At 37.7% G+C, this 15,010-nt stretch overlaps 1 protein-coding gene across 7 annotated transcripts in view; it reads right to left on the bottom strand.

The window, feature by feature from the left end:
- The window catches only part of Ttc28 (tetratricopeptide repeat domain 28), a 693,050-nt gene that overhangs the window by 162,128 nt on the left and 515,912 nt on the right, over positions 1 to 15,010 (bottom strand). The gene's annotated exons all lie outside the window — the stretch shown is intronic.

Here is a 15,010-nt window from a genome sequence, read left to right as displayed (position 1 = left end):
GAATTGCCCACTTTCCAGCTTTTCTAATTACAACATCACATTGTTTTAGTCCAATAATGGGGAACCTTTCAGAGCTTTGAATTATAGCAAACAGCCATAGGCTCGCTACCACTATCCTAGTCTCTTAGAATGATAGAGCTTTACCTTTTTTCTAAAAGCATTTAGTCATTTTCTTCACTAAGGTACAATAACATCACAAAGTACCAATTCGATTTAGACAGCTCTGGGCTCAAACCCCAGCTCTGTACACACTTGCTTTGGGACCTCTGACAATTTAAATTCTGTTCTTTGACTTCCTCTTTTCTAAATGAAAATAACAGACTCTGCCTTTTTGAATTTTAAAATGAAATAATGAACACTGCATAAGAAGATACACCAAGTATAGTGTTAGCACACTGGGGCATTCAGCAAGTATCATGTCTTTTATTCTAAGCCACTTCAAAGGTGTATTGAAGATATCACAAAGGCCTTTTCTTATAGTCTCTATGGAACCTATTATTTGAATACCTTGATAAGTGAAGTCAGCATCAGTTTCCTAAGGCAAGATGTTAAATACAGAGGAGAATAGACTATTAAGTTCACGTATTAAAAGAAGAAACAGTGTGATATCCTAGTGATTTTCTTGTCCAAAAGTCATAAATATTAGGGCTCTTCAAACCTGCACAAAGGGTTTATTTTAGCCATGCTTTGTAAACTTCATGGGTGAAGACTCAAAAGGTTAATATATTATTTAGTTAGCTGGCTAATCAGACTGTCTCACTTAGCTATAGGGAAAAAGACCATATAAAAGAAGGAAAAAAATCCCAGAATTCAGTGTTCCTAGTAACCAAAGAAATAAAATTAAAATAGATCATAAAATCGAATCACTGCCTGCTGGTCTATTTCTCAAGCTCATTATATTTTTAGTTCATTTTAAAAGTTTTAAGAATCAAGTTCCAGCTTCAAAAATATGGTCTTACCATGGGAAAAATCATATAGAATATCAGTCTTTTAAACTAGGAAGGAATTTTAGAGATTGTTTATACCAGTGGCAATGTCAAGGAACAATAAAAGTGGAAAACAATTGCTCCGAGAACTAGTCCTCCTTGGCTCTGTGATTATAAGCAGCAGGAATGATATCTGCATTAAATTACAGTAGAAAGACACAAATGCATAAACAAAATAAATAGAACAGAGGTAAGTAACTGTTTGTACTTTGTTCTCCAGTTATTAATGCCTAGTACTTGCCACAGTGCTTACTGCACATCGTTCTTCATCCATTCAAGACACAAGTATGATATACTGTTTTGGTTTGAATATTTCCTCCAAAACTTATTTTGAAATTTAATTGCACCTATGAATGTATTGGAAGTGGAACCTTGAAGAGGTGAGTAGTTCATAAGTGGATTAATGGCATTATCACTGGCTTGGATTTTTTATAAAGTGAGTTTGTGCTCATGCTGTCCTCTTGTCTGCTCTTGCCCTCTCTCTGTCTCACACATGTTTGCTTGTCTCTCTGCCATGTTATGACACAGCAAGAAGGCTCTCACCATATGTGGCTCCCTTGATCTTCCCAACGTACAAAACTGTGAGTCAAATAAACTTCTGTGGTTGATGACTTACCTAGCCTGTGGCATTTTCTTGTAGCAGCAAAAAACAAAATGTCACATACCCACTGTGGACTAACTATGTGATACTACAATTAAAGATATATATCCTGCCAGTTCTTGAAATTTATCATCTAGTTGGTAAATAATTATACTTAACAAGGACCATGTACGAAATGACCAAGGAACAAAGATGACATTAAATCTTTAAAAGACTTCGGAGTAATATGACATTTGATCAAAGTACAAAAAAGAAGTAATATTTTATTACCTGACAGAGGAGAAAGACATTTGGGCCATTTGGGCCTGAAAAAGTGGCATGGGGAAAGCCAAAGAAGAGTGATGAATCCAGAGGTTTGAGGAGGTAGGAATAGTGGAAACTGACATCAGTAAGACAAATTGAGTTCAGAGCCTCCATGAAGAGTTCTCTGCCCAACTCTCCCCTATTTAAATTACACTCCATGTAATGCTTTCTAAAATCACTAAATACTTTCCCTTTAGACACTTCAAGTGCCTCTTTTGATCCCCTAAGAAAGACTGGCAGAGTTTCTGGAACACAGATACTCAACAGGTACTTTTTAGATGCTGAAGATTGTTAAAGAATGCATATAGCAGGGCAAAGACTTCAGGCATCATCCAGAAAGCACTGGGAAACCCCTGCAGGGTTCTGAACACAGAAATGATATAATGAGCTTGAGCAGTTAAAGTTTCAAGAAGGTTACTATGGAAATCAAGTGGAAAATTAGCTGGAGGAGACGCTGGAAGAGCAGGGTAGAGGAAGACATTGCAATGGTTCATGCAAGAGATGATGGGAGCCCAGCAAACAGTACTGCAGATAAGAGCAGATTGACTTTTGGAGGTAAACATCTCAGAACTTTTGACCAACTATCTTTTCTTGGTTACTTTACTCTTGTTATTGAGACAAAATACCTGACACCCAAAATTAAGGAAGGAAGATTTAGCTCACAGTTTGTGAAGGTTTAAGTCCATTATCAGCTGGATTCAAGGCAGGGTGACATGGCACAGGGGCAACAACTCAAGGAAGCAGAAGACAGCAAAAGCAGCAAGAACAAAAGGGAGGAAGAGCAAGCCTCTTTTTCTCCTTTACGTTGTAAGCAGGCTACTACCCCTAGGATGGGTGTAGTACTCACACCATTTTCATGCCTGCCTCTTACACAGGATGAGGATGTTTACAATGCAAGAACCTGGCTCCTTGCTGAGTTTAGTTAGCCAGCTAAACTTTTCAAACTGACACAATGTATCAACCATTACAATCTGCAAATCTGAGATATGAGGAAGGAGGAGGAGATCTTAGAACAACTGAGGTTTCTAGATTATGCACTCAGGAGATACTAAAAATGGGGAAAACATGATGAGAAATCATACTCAGATAGAAGCCTATTTGGAGTAGATGGAAGTGACAATAAGTAGCTAGATGACCCAGTCAGAAGTCAGGATCTGAGTTTGAGGAAACACTGTACAGTAGCGAAAACTACAAGCATGAAAGGGATCAGGGTGTCAAGAGATACCAGTATCCCCCTGTCCATTTCAGCATGATTCATAGTAGCCAAGATACAGAAGCAACCTAAGTGTCCATCAATGGACAAAGAAAATGTGGTGTATGAATACAATGGAATACTCTATAGACTTTTATTTGTGTGTGGTACCAAGGATCAAACTCAGACACTTGCCAGGCAGGCACTTACACTGCTGAGCTAAACCCATGGCCAACTATATAGACTTTAAAAAGGAGAAACTCTTAGAAAGTGAGACAACATGAACCTACAGGACATTATGCTCAGTGAAATTAGCTAGGTACTGAAATAGTAATATTATATAATCTCCTTTATATGTGAATCCAAAGAATTGAATCCACAACAGCTGAATAGGCTGGGCATTACAGAGGGTGGTGAGTGGGGAAAGAAGAAATGTCGGCCAAAGGGTACAAAGATTCATTAGATAAAAGTAAGTTTTAATGATCTATTATATAACACAATGACCATACTTAATAATTATGCATTGTATAATCAAAGTTGCTAAAGGATTAGATTTTAAATGTCCTCACTACAAAAAGAGGTGAGGTGATATGTTAGATTTATTCTTTCTACAATGTACACATTTATCAAATATCACATTGTAACTTATATTTACAGTTATTATTTTTCAATTAAAAGTTTGAAAAGTGCAAGGAAGCAAGCAAGAAAAAAATGCATACCATTCTAATTATACCCTGCCTCAGAGTGTTTTTAGATAAATTTGGGCCAGAGATTTAGCTCAGTGGCACAGCACCTGCCTGGCAAGTGTGAGGTCCTGAATCAGTTCCTGTCATTAAAAAAAAAAAAAAAAAAAAAAAAAAAAACTTTTTCATTAAAATATTAAATACAGTCAAAGAAGTATAAAATCCTATCTATATAGCATAACAAATGTTTACAAAGTCAGGACAAATATGGAACTATCACTCAGATCAAGGAATAGCACATTATCTGAGCTCCTGGACTTTTTTTTTAAATATCAAAGGCATTAACTACCACAATCATACTGGTGACTTAGGATCTTGGAATCTTTAGCTCTAACCATTAACCGTCTTCAAAACAGAATTCTCTACAGAGGAGAACCACAAAGGTGATCTCAATAATTTTCTACATCATCTACAAATGTTTATAGAAAAGACCCAATTCAGTGCTCTACATTGTCTGCTGTTATTCAATTTCCTTGAAACATCTGTCAAAATGAAATTCAACCAAAGTCCCTCCAAAACAGATGGAATGATCATGGGACTAAAAGCAACGCCAACTAATTCCTGTAGAGAGTGCCTAGAATTCAGTGTAGTCACATGGCCTGGGCCCAGAGGGCAGTGTTCAGGACAGACGGCAGGACCTCAGATCACATCTGCACTCACCACCTCTGGGAAAGCAAAGGACTACACAGGACTACTGCAGATGGAGGGACTTAGAGGCAGCCAGGTGTGCGAGGTGCTGGTGCCAGGCGTGGGTGACAGGAGCCAATGACTAACATCAGTGCACGGCTCCGATGCTCACTGCATGGTGCCAGGAAGCACTAGCCTCAGTAAAGAGCCCAAGGAAAGAAGTTGAAGTTAGGGAGAACACTAAAGTGACAGATAAAGCCCACCTAAGAAAACAAAACAGTGTTCAGAAATCAATATTCTCCAAAAAGATCCCTCAGACGTTCCTATCAGAGGTCCCAACAGAAAAGTGTTATCAATGCTCAGGACTGGGCTGCCTAATGGGAAAAGCCCCCATGGGGGCTTTTGACTCATAAACCTATTCAGCCTCACATGTTCATAACCATTTGTGTAAAGAAGAAAAAACCTCTAAGCACTAATTAGAAAGATAAAGCTGTTGTGTTTTCCTCCTGATCACCTTATCTTCTTTATTCAGTTCTTGAAGACTCAGCTATTAAAAGAAATTAAGTAATTCATCAAGCCCATTTCAATTACCTGCTGCTGATAACATCAGATTACAATTAGCATCTACAAATGAACCAAGTGCCAACTGCCAGGCTGAAACATAAGCTAATTTACTGCTAGACTCTGCCTGCTGGAGACACAACTCTGGGACCTGGCAGCAGGCATCCACTTCATTATTCCAACAACAGTTTTGCAGCCTCTCTTGCAACAGTTCAGAGTGCAGCTCTGACCAAGATTTACAGCCCTGTCTGCCTCTGCTCACATGTTTACAGATGCTCTCTATCTGTAAGCAAATCACAGTTCCTTTCAGATAACAGTGTCTAGACAAGCAGGGTGACAAATCTTGACCTAAAAGAGCAATATTTATTACTATTTATTAGGCACTGATAGGTGTTGGACCCTGCACAGGATATGCATGTCATAACCTTAATGAGGGTCTGAATCATTTTCTGTGAGTTCTCCCGTGCTTGATCAGAGAAATCTGCTTTGGTTGATGCTCTTTCCATTTCTTTCTCCTTTCTCCTTTTTAAGAGGGAAAGGACACTCTTTCTTTCGTTTAAAAGAATAGAAAAATCTGTTTTAGGGCCTACCACATATTAATGAATATGTATGTATATATATAATGTGTGTATGTATGCATCTATAGTGTGTATGTGTGTATAGTGTGCACGCGCTTTAGATGAAAAATAGAGGTGTGTCAGGTTTGGCTTTCCATGTCAATGGCATTATAGACTTGGACAGCTTGCCTGGTCACAGGTATGCTTCTCAAATAGAACTAAGTACACAGTAAATGTGCAGGGCTTGGAGGAAGCCAGTAGGCTATATCATACCTGAGAGAGAATGTGGTCCTGAGTTTGGATCCTGCCACTGTGGCTTGTAATATATATAACCTTAACCTTTACTTTATGCTTACTGCATAATTCTGTACTGAGGATTAAATGAAATGTTTGCAAGGAGCCTAACTCGGGCTAAGCAATAAACAGTTACTTTTTTAAGAAAAGAGCTGCTGGTAGTGGCTGTACTCCTCTAGGAATGCTCAGTGTCTTGTGGTGGGCCAAACAGAGACCAATACCCCAAAGAGGCCTGTACCTCTTTAAGTGGTATATCTTAACTTTCATCTTCCTGAGGACGGGCATGGGGAGTGGTGGGGACAGAAAGAGCACCTTTGGCTTTTATCCCTAGCTAGGTAATCCCCGCATGGCTCACACCTGGATCTGCTGTGTCAGTGAGAATGTTCTTTCATGGACAGATTCACGGCCATGGGATATAAGACCTGAAGTCTTGCCCCAACCCTGCTACTTACTCTATGATCTTTAATTTTTCAATCCTCATCAGTAAAACAGAAAGTAACAGTGTATTTATTGGGAGGACAAGCGTACTATAACATAAAAATATCATGGATTTACAGTACTATACCAAGAACTATGCAGGATTTCATAGAACTTTGAACATCTTGAGAGGTTATTTAGGTCCTATGTATCGTTCTGATGATTTTTTCTTTAAAAATCAATATAAATTAGTGCCTAAAATTATAAATATTTTACCTATAAAATTAGGCTTCTTTCTGCTTAAGGAAAACCTAACATAGAAAAAAAATCTTTCTTGAGACAAGGTCTCACTATGTAATATAGACTGCACTTGAACTCACTGGGTAGCCTAGGCCGGCCCCAAATTCACCATGATCTTTCTGCCTCAGCCTTCATGTACTGAGATTAGGTGTGCCATCACAGTCGGCAATATAGAAAAATTGAAATGTTAATATATATATATATATATATATATATATATATATATATATATATATTAGTGATTACTACATTGTAGAATACTTTTTTACAAAAATAAGTTATACAATTCTTTTAAATACTAAATTTCATCTGGGTTCAGAGTAATGATTTAATTCTTAAAATCTATTCAGGGATAGTATGCAACTAATATTTATATATTTTATAGATAGTAAGTAGCACCATTCCACCTGACTGTGAATTCAAGAGTTTCTTATTCAGGTTGCCAGGACTTAATTTTTAAATATAACTTTTATTAAAAAAATCTTAGGTGTTTTTTCTTAAATCCTAGGATTAGAATGGCTGATGGTTACCATTTCTGATGAATATCATTTTCCTGCACTTTAGATCAGAAGAATTATATATACCTACCACAATTACTTTTACTCCAACACATGACTCCAAGGAAGGTTTGAAAACACAGGAAAAAAAATCATTTTGTGAGATTTTAATGAGCTCTTTATGCTACATGTCTTCTAAAGCTCAAGGAATTAAAATTAAGTTTTTTAAAACCTACCTAACCCTTGCTTTTCACATATATAAAATCAATTAAGAGTCTCAACTTCATAAATTTGTGGGGAGGATTAAATATGAAAATGAGCATAAACATAAACATGTGGCACAGAGCAGGTTTCAACATATACTTGCTGAATAAAAACTGTATGCTTCATAGGACCAGGAATGATTTCAGCTTTACTTTTTACAAGAGCACAGGACCTATCACATGGCTGTTCCATAAATACTGGTGGATAAGAAAAAGGAATAAGTAGATAAATGAATTGATATACTTTCTTGTTTCTTTTCCTTCCCAAATAAGGTACTGTCTAGATATACAACAACTTGTTGATAAAAAGGGACAATTATATTAAAATTGTTGATTGTTTTCCAAGGGTAGATTATTGGATATCTGACCTCAGGCCCTGGAGGGACTCATTCTCCATCTCTTATGGTATTTGATCCTATTCTAGAGACAAGGAGGCCTAAGAGTGATATGTCTGACAAGAGGCTCCTGAAATGAGCTACTTTTGTGTCTCTCTCAGGGATACAACAGCAAGCTAAATGTGTGTGTGTAACGGGGTCGGGGAAGGCAGCCATTCTTCTCCCTGTTGCACTTCTCACCTTCCTAACCACAGTTTACCTCAAGGTGAGATGAGGGCTAATTCTCTTAGCTCCCAGTAAATGAGAAGCTCAGTGATGACTGGAGGGAGAGGACTACAGTTAGGATGCTAGTCCAGAGGCCTACTCTGCAGTTTGATTTCAAACTGCCTAGATTAGAACCACAAACAAGACCACAAAACACCAGAGGCTACAGAAATACTGTCAGGCAGCTACAGTCTTCTTCAACAGAAAAGAAAAGGTTGCCATTTCCCAAACCAAAATTTGCATTAACATTATATTCAAAAGGAAGAAGTGCTTACAAAATAACTAGGCGCTCTTACTGTTCACACGACATCTGTAAATCATTTGCACATGTTTTATTTTAAAACAAATAAAGTATAGGTAATAAATATTAATACATGCTGACCACCAAAAGACAAAGACATCTTGTCATCTTCACTTCTTTTCTCTCCCCACCTCCACACAATCTATCTACTTCATCCGTGGCTATGCACAGAACATTTCTATTGTCCAAAAACTTTCCTAGTGACTCGAATGCTCACTTTTCTTGGCTCCTTTGACATGAATATCACAAAAGTCCCATCCTGCAGCTCTCTTTTTCCTGAGCTCCACTGGAATCCCTCTGTCCATTCTGCAGGCCTACTCAGCCTCACTGACTAGTTTTCCTATTGACCCCATAGAAAACAGCAGGATGTCATCTTAATACTTGTTTCCATTTCTTTTCATGGTACATTAAGAAGTGAAATACATACCTGGAGTGCACAAAACCAAACTTTATCATTTGCTTTTCCAAACTTCTTTTCCCCCTCAGCTTTCCTATTTCTTTCCAAAGGTACAACCATTCTTCAAGTCATGCCAAGAACAACATCTTGGTATAAGCTTTGACTCATTCAATCTAACCATACAAATACTTACCGAGTATACACTTTGCGTAAGGGGTTACACTTTGTGATATAGTGATTAAAGAGTAGAGCATACTTTCCACTATTAGTAATACACAGTATAATAACTATTGTTATTCTTTTAAAAAGGAAAAACATATAAACAATAATATATGATTGAAATATAAACTGAACAAGAGAAATTTTTAAAATGCTATAACGGCTCAGATAAGGGTAATAACTTACCTTTCTATATGACACTTTTCAAAGAGTCAATGGTATTTGGGATAATCCTAAAATGATGGGCAAACTTTAGACTGCAGATAGTAATGCCAGTTCTAAGAGGAAGTGATTGCTTGGGAAAGCATGGCCAATGTGGCAAAATTAGTAAAATTGAAGAGCCAGTTTTAGGTAGAGCGTATGAGAATTAGTGGCATCAACAAATGGAAAATTGGATGTAACTGTAATCATGACAGCCTTCATTTCAAGATAAGGACTCTGACTATAATGTGTTGTGAAATCTATGGCAATCAATAACTTGACAAAATCTTTAAGAAGTTCCATCTATATTGATATGTGCAATACGGTAGTCATGAGATGAAGGAAATGGTGGTAAGGAAACCAATTAGTAAGCTAATGCAACCAAATGGGTAACTATGATGGGACAATGCAAAAGAATCTCCACGAGAATATTTATTTGACAACTTTGAGTAGGAGCCAACTGAAAAAAGGGACAAGATCATGATGACTTTTAGAGTGCTGTCACTTTGTTGTGTCACTGAGATCCAATACCTAACACCAACAGTTTAAAGAAGGTGAGGTTATTTTGGCTCATGAGTACAGTCCACAATCTCCTGACTCCAAAGCAGAAACAGCATGTAGACAGAGGGGGCACAGCAGAGGAAATGTTGTTCATGTCATAGTGGTCTGGAAGCAGATTGAAGGGAGGAGCCCAGGACAGAGACGTACCCTTCCAGGCTACACTCCCAATGACCTGCCTCTTTTAACCAGATCCCACCTCCCAAGAGAACACTCAGCTCAGAACTCATCTGTGGAATGAATGAGTACAGCACCTCCCTGATTCAATTATCCTCTAAAAGTCATACCATACCTCGAAACACATGAGGCATTTAGGGGACATTCTAGATCTAAACTACTAACAAGTGCTAAGTTAAACACTTGTTATGGTATGACTGAATGTCTCCCTGCAATAGGTCTACATCCTAAGCCCCAGAACTAGTAAATGCCACTTTACTTGCCCAATGGGACTTTGAAGGTGCATTTAATTAAGAACCTTAAGTTAGGAATAATACCTGGACCTTCCCAGGGGGCCTGATAAAAGGACAGCAGTCTTTACTGCTAGGATACTGATAGAATCAGGCTGAAGAGAAGATGAAGGGAATGGTTCATTCTGAAGGAAGAAGGTGGCCACTAGTACGCCTAGGCAAAGACCCAGATTCTCTCTTGGACCTGGAAATGAAAAGGCACTATCATCGTCTTGACTTTAGCCCAGTGAAACTGATTTTAGACTATGTACCCCACCCCATCCTGAGCTGTAAGAGACTACATTGTGAATTGTTTAAGCCACCAAATTTGTGGCAATTTGTTATAGTAGCTATAGGAAACTAATACAGAAAGGTACAGAGGTAGCCTATCATAAACAGAGTTAGGAAAGCTGGACCCCCTAACTTTGACAGGGCAGCATGAGAATCAGAGGGATGATCCACTGGACAGTTTGAAATATGCCAAGAAAGAGAGCCAGTAGACATACATTTAGAAACAATGTATCCTGAAACAGTAAAAAGCAGTAAAGGGAGATGAAAAAAAGAACAGAAAAGATTCAAGGACAAAACACAAGAAGTCCCATGTTTAACAACTAGAAATGGATGGAAAAGGCCATTAAAACAACATAGGGTATCTACACAATGGCACAGAGGAAAGGCTGGGAGAGCAGGCACCATAAACATATTTCCATCTATGACTCTGCTGCTATGTATTTGTGTATAGTAAAACCATCTGGAATGATCCAAACTAAATTGTTAACATTAGCTAATGCTGAGGAAAGCACTAACCTAATGTGAGGGGTAAACCTCTCATGGCTATTTTTGCCTATTTTATACACTTTTGTACTATAAGAATTTTTTCACAACAGTAATTATCATTTTTGTAACCATAATTTGTTTTCATTTGTTAAAGGGAGCAAGAAATGCCAAGGAAGACAATGCAGAAAGAGTAGTTAGAAGAAAATCAGAACAGTGGTGCTTCATAGTAACCTAGAGAGCTTTGAATTTCTAGGAAAGGTTAGTGGAGTCCCAGCCATCTTCTGAACAGGGAAGTTTAGAAATGTTAAAAAACAAAACAAAACAAAACAAAACAAAAGCTCTTGCCTCCACTGAGAGGAGAACACTGTTGATCTCTGTCAGAGTACAAGTGGTGCTATGGAATTGTAATGGTTAAAAAACGTTGGGAAGAATTAGGCTTCTGGTAACTGGGAGCAGCTCCTTTTTCCTACCAATCCTGCTGTAGATAATTACACTCCAGTGAGAAGGGGAGGAAACCTCCAGGAGGCATCAGAGAGCAGCAGTTAGAAAAAGCAGACTTTGGAGTGAACCTACTGAAAAGGGCATTGACCTTGGGAAAGCTTTTCAAATGCCAGGGAATATTTTTATGCACTTTGTGTGTGTATGGGTGTGGAGGGTAGGGACCCTAGGGGATTAAACCTAGGGCCTCCTACATGCTAAGCACGTGCTCTATCACTAAGCTAAACCCCCAGCCCAGAGGACACCTTTTCCTTCCAAAGGACATTTTTCAAAAATTAATTTTTTTGGTGAGTGTTGGAGGAAAGACAGGTCCTGAGGAGCACCACAAGGTGAGGCTAAAGTTCAGATAGAAAAACAGAGGGAAAACAATCTCAGAGAATGTTTGAAGAACATTCCTCTTGAAGAATCAGAGGAAAAAGAATCTCAGCAAGCGCTACAAGTCACAGTAAGGGTAAACTTTACCCATCTCTGGCTCTCTAACCCTCAAAATATGCATGCGCAAAACAAATCTAAACAGTCAATTGAAAGCTAAAAGACCAAAAGAAAGATTTCAGCTGTCACCCACCACAAGGAAGACTAATTTTGGATTTTGAATCCAGCCAAGTTAATTGCCTAGTAAAACAGCATAGACAAATCTGAATTATTAAGAAAGACAACATCCAAATTCACTTTCTCTACAAAATATCATTCACAGTGTCAGATATAATCTCACACTACTAGGCATACATAGAAACTCTGGAATGTGACTAATATTCAAAACAAAAAGCAATCAGCATACAACTCTTGAGACTGTACTAAAAACCACCACCGAATTATACACTTTAATTGTATGTATGATATGTGAATTTATCTCAATCAAGCTATTACCACCCATAAAAAAGCACAATCAGTAGGATCAAATTCCAAGATGATCTATATATTAAAATTGGCTGTCATAATTGGATTCAGCTACGTAAAGGGAAAACACATGGCACAAATGAACATATAACTCTTAGCAGAAAAACGGAAATGTTAACAAAAAGATCCAAATAGAAATTCCAGAGATTAAAAAAACACAATATATATCTTTTATTTTATTTTTTATTTTTTATTTTTTTAGCTTTTTCATTTTTACCGGTACCAGGGATCGAACTCACGACTGTCTGCTTGCAAGGCAGGCGCTTATGCCGCTGAGCTAAATCCCCAGCCCCAACAATATATATCTTTTAAAAATCCCCTCGTGCAATAAAGAACTAACCTTGCCCAAGAAGAGGTCCAGGCTGTGTGCATGGCAAAGACTGTATCATTCTCCATGACTTACTAACAGTGTTTCTGGTTGTCTGAGAGTCTTGCTCTTGTCACACAGATTATGCTAACAATGTGATTTATTGTGGGGGCTTTGGGTCACATGGCCTTTGCTCAGTTTTTGGAGGAGCTAGAAACTGAGGTCATACAAGTAAATGGTCAACTACATCTATATGAGTAAGGGCCAATAAAAATTGGACACCAAGGCCCAAATGAGCTTCTCCAGTTAGCATACTCTGTATACTGTCACATGTCATTTTTGAGAGGAGTCTGTGCTATCCACAAATCCACTGGGAGAAGACAACCAGAAGCCATGCACTTGGAACTCTCCTGGACTATGCCCCTTTACCACTCCCTTAGCTGATTTTAATCTGTATCCTTTCAGTGTAACAGTTTATCATCATGAATATAGCAGCTTTCAGTGAGTTTTATGAATCTTTCTAGTTAATTATTGAGGATAATGGTAGTCCTGGAACTCTGAACTTGAAAAATTATCAGACCCCCATATCACCACCACCACCACCACCATCACCACCACCATTCTATTATCATCAAAAGAATAACAAAGAAAAAAATAACAAAGAATTACAAACAACTTACTCCAAAATATTCAACAACTTAGATGAAAAGCTTTTGAAAAATACTACTTTTCAAAGCTGACACATGATGACAGGGGAAAACTGAGCAGTCTAATAGGCACAATATGGCAGTAGATTCCAAGCCTTCTAACCCATTCTATATGCCACTGCAGGACTCATCTTCTTGAGATACCTACCTGTTTTATCTTCTCACTTCTACATTTCACAACTTTTACTTCTTGTTCACTAGCACATTCTTGCATAGTTTTCATAACAAAATTTCATCACCCTCCAGCACATTCCTGAAGCTGATCATGGCACCAACTCTCAAATGTGCCAATGTGCTGCACCTCATGTCTTCTCATACATGCCACCAATGCCATTTCATTCCTGACCAAACTTACCTTTGCTTCCCGGCCTAACTTGGTGTAATCTCTAAGAAGCTTTCCAGGCTACTCCTAACCCTCAGACTCTCTCTTTTAGGAATTCTAAGGTAACACATCATTAATATTGTCATGGCTATACTGTGTAATGGTCTTGTTTTCCTGACTAAATTATAAGCTCTTTGATGTCAAGAAAAAATTTTTTCCTGGTATTGGAGATTGAGCCCAGATCTTTTACACAGAGCCACACTCCCAGCCTCTTTTTATTTTTTTCTTTGAGATAGGGTCTTGATAGGTCACTAAATTGCCCAGAATGAGCTTGAGCTCTGATCTTATTGCCTCAGCCTCCCAGAATGATGGAATTATAGGCATATGCCATTACACTTGGCTCAGAAAGCAAAGAAGCTCTGTATCTCTTAATTGTGAATACACAATTTTTTAAAAAAATTAAGTACAAGTAAGAACTCAGTAAATATTTGAAATGTATTGAAGCAATATAGAAAGCTAAAGTCTTATTTCTATAGTTCTTGGCAGACTCTCATTCTGTTCTCAATACCATCAGAAGAATAGTCTCTATAAATTTACAATTTTCTCTGGCAATAATTTAAAAATACAGTTAAAATAAACAAAGGTAGAAGGGAGGTGGGGTAATGCTGAGATTACATAAATAGAGATGGGATGTCTTGGTTTGGTAAGTTACATAAGAAAAAGATTTATATTCTGCTACCAATTGTATCTGAGAGGAACATACTTATGCCAATAAAGTCTTCTCTTTGTCACTTCCCTATCCTGAATCCTTGCAGGCGTAGAATCAAGCAGCTCCAGAAAGAGAAATGAATGTAACTTATACTTCTAATCACATCTGTACGTTCCATTCATTATGTACCCACATCTGTTTAGACACAGAAACAAAATAATAATATGTCTAAAAAGTAACCAGTTACCAATTACTTTTGGTCTCTCACTACTACATATAAACATAAACCGCCCCCCCCCCCGTTATACATGTCTTCACTGCAACCAAGAATATCAAAAGAGATCGAAAATCTATGCTCTTTATATATATTTATCATAAAAATAATTTTGAATTTTTACTAACATTATCAGTATTATCTGTGAATATACTCAAGCTTGATAAAAATATATATATTGGTATATAACATGTCAAGTTAATTTATCAAAAATAAGTCCCTGTAAGCAAAATTTTTCTGAAATTCTCTTGCACTGATGACTTCTTAGCAGCTTCTCTTTCATTTAAAGCAAATATAGCTTTATAGCATCCTCATTTTTCTTCTCTCTGATTAGACAAATCTGGTTGCTCTTCACTCTAGAGAGATTAAAAGGCTGGGGTATTTTGTTTTTCCAGCACTTCAGAGTTCTAATCCTTGGAGCACTATGATAACCTGAAAGACCGTGATTTTGAGCAGC

This window comes from Cavia porcellus, unplaced genomic scaffold (assembly GCF_034190915.1).
Source record: "Cavia porcellus strain 051 isolate PalLab524CR breed Dunkin Hartley unplaced genomic scaffold, mCavPor4.1 scaffold_16, whole genome shotgun sequence".
NCBI lineage: Eukaryota > Metazoa > Chordata > Mammalia > Rodentia > Caviidae > Cavia > Cavia porcellus.
This window is presented reverse-complemented; position numbering and strand designations above follow the sequence as displayed.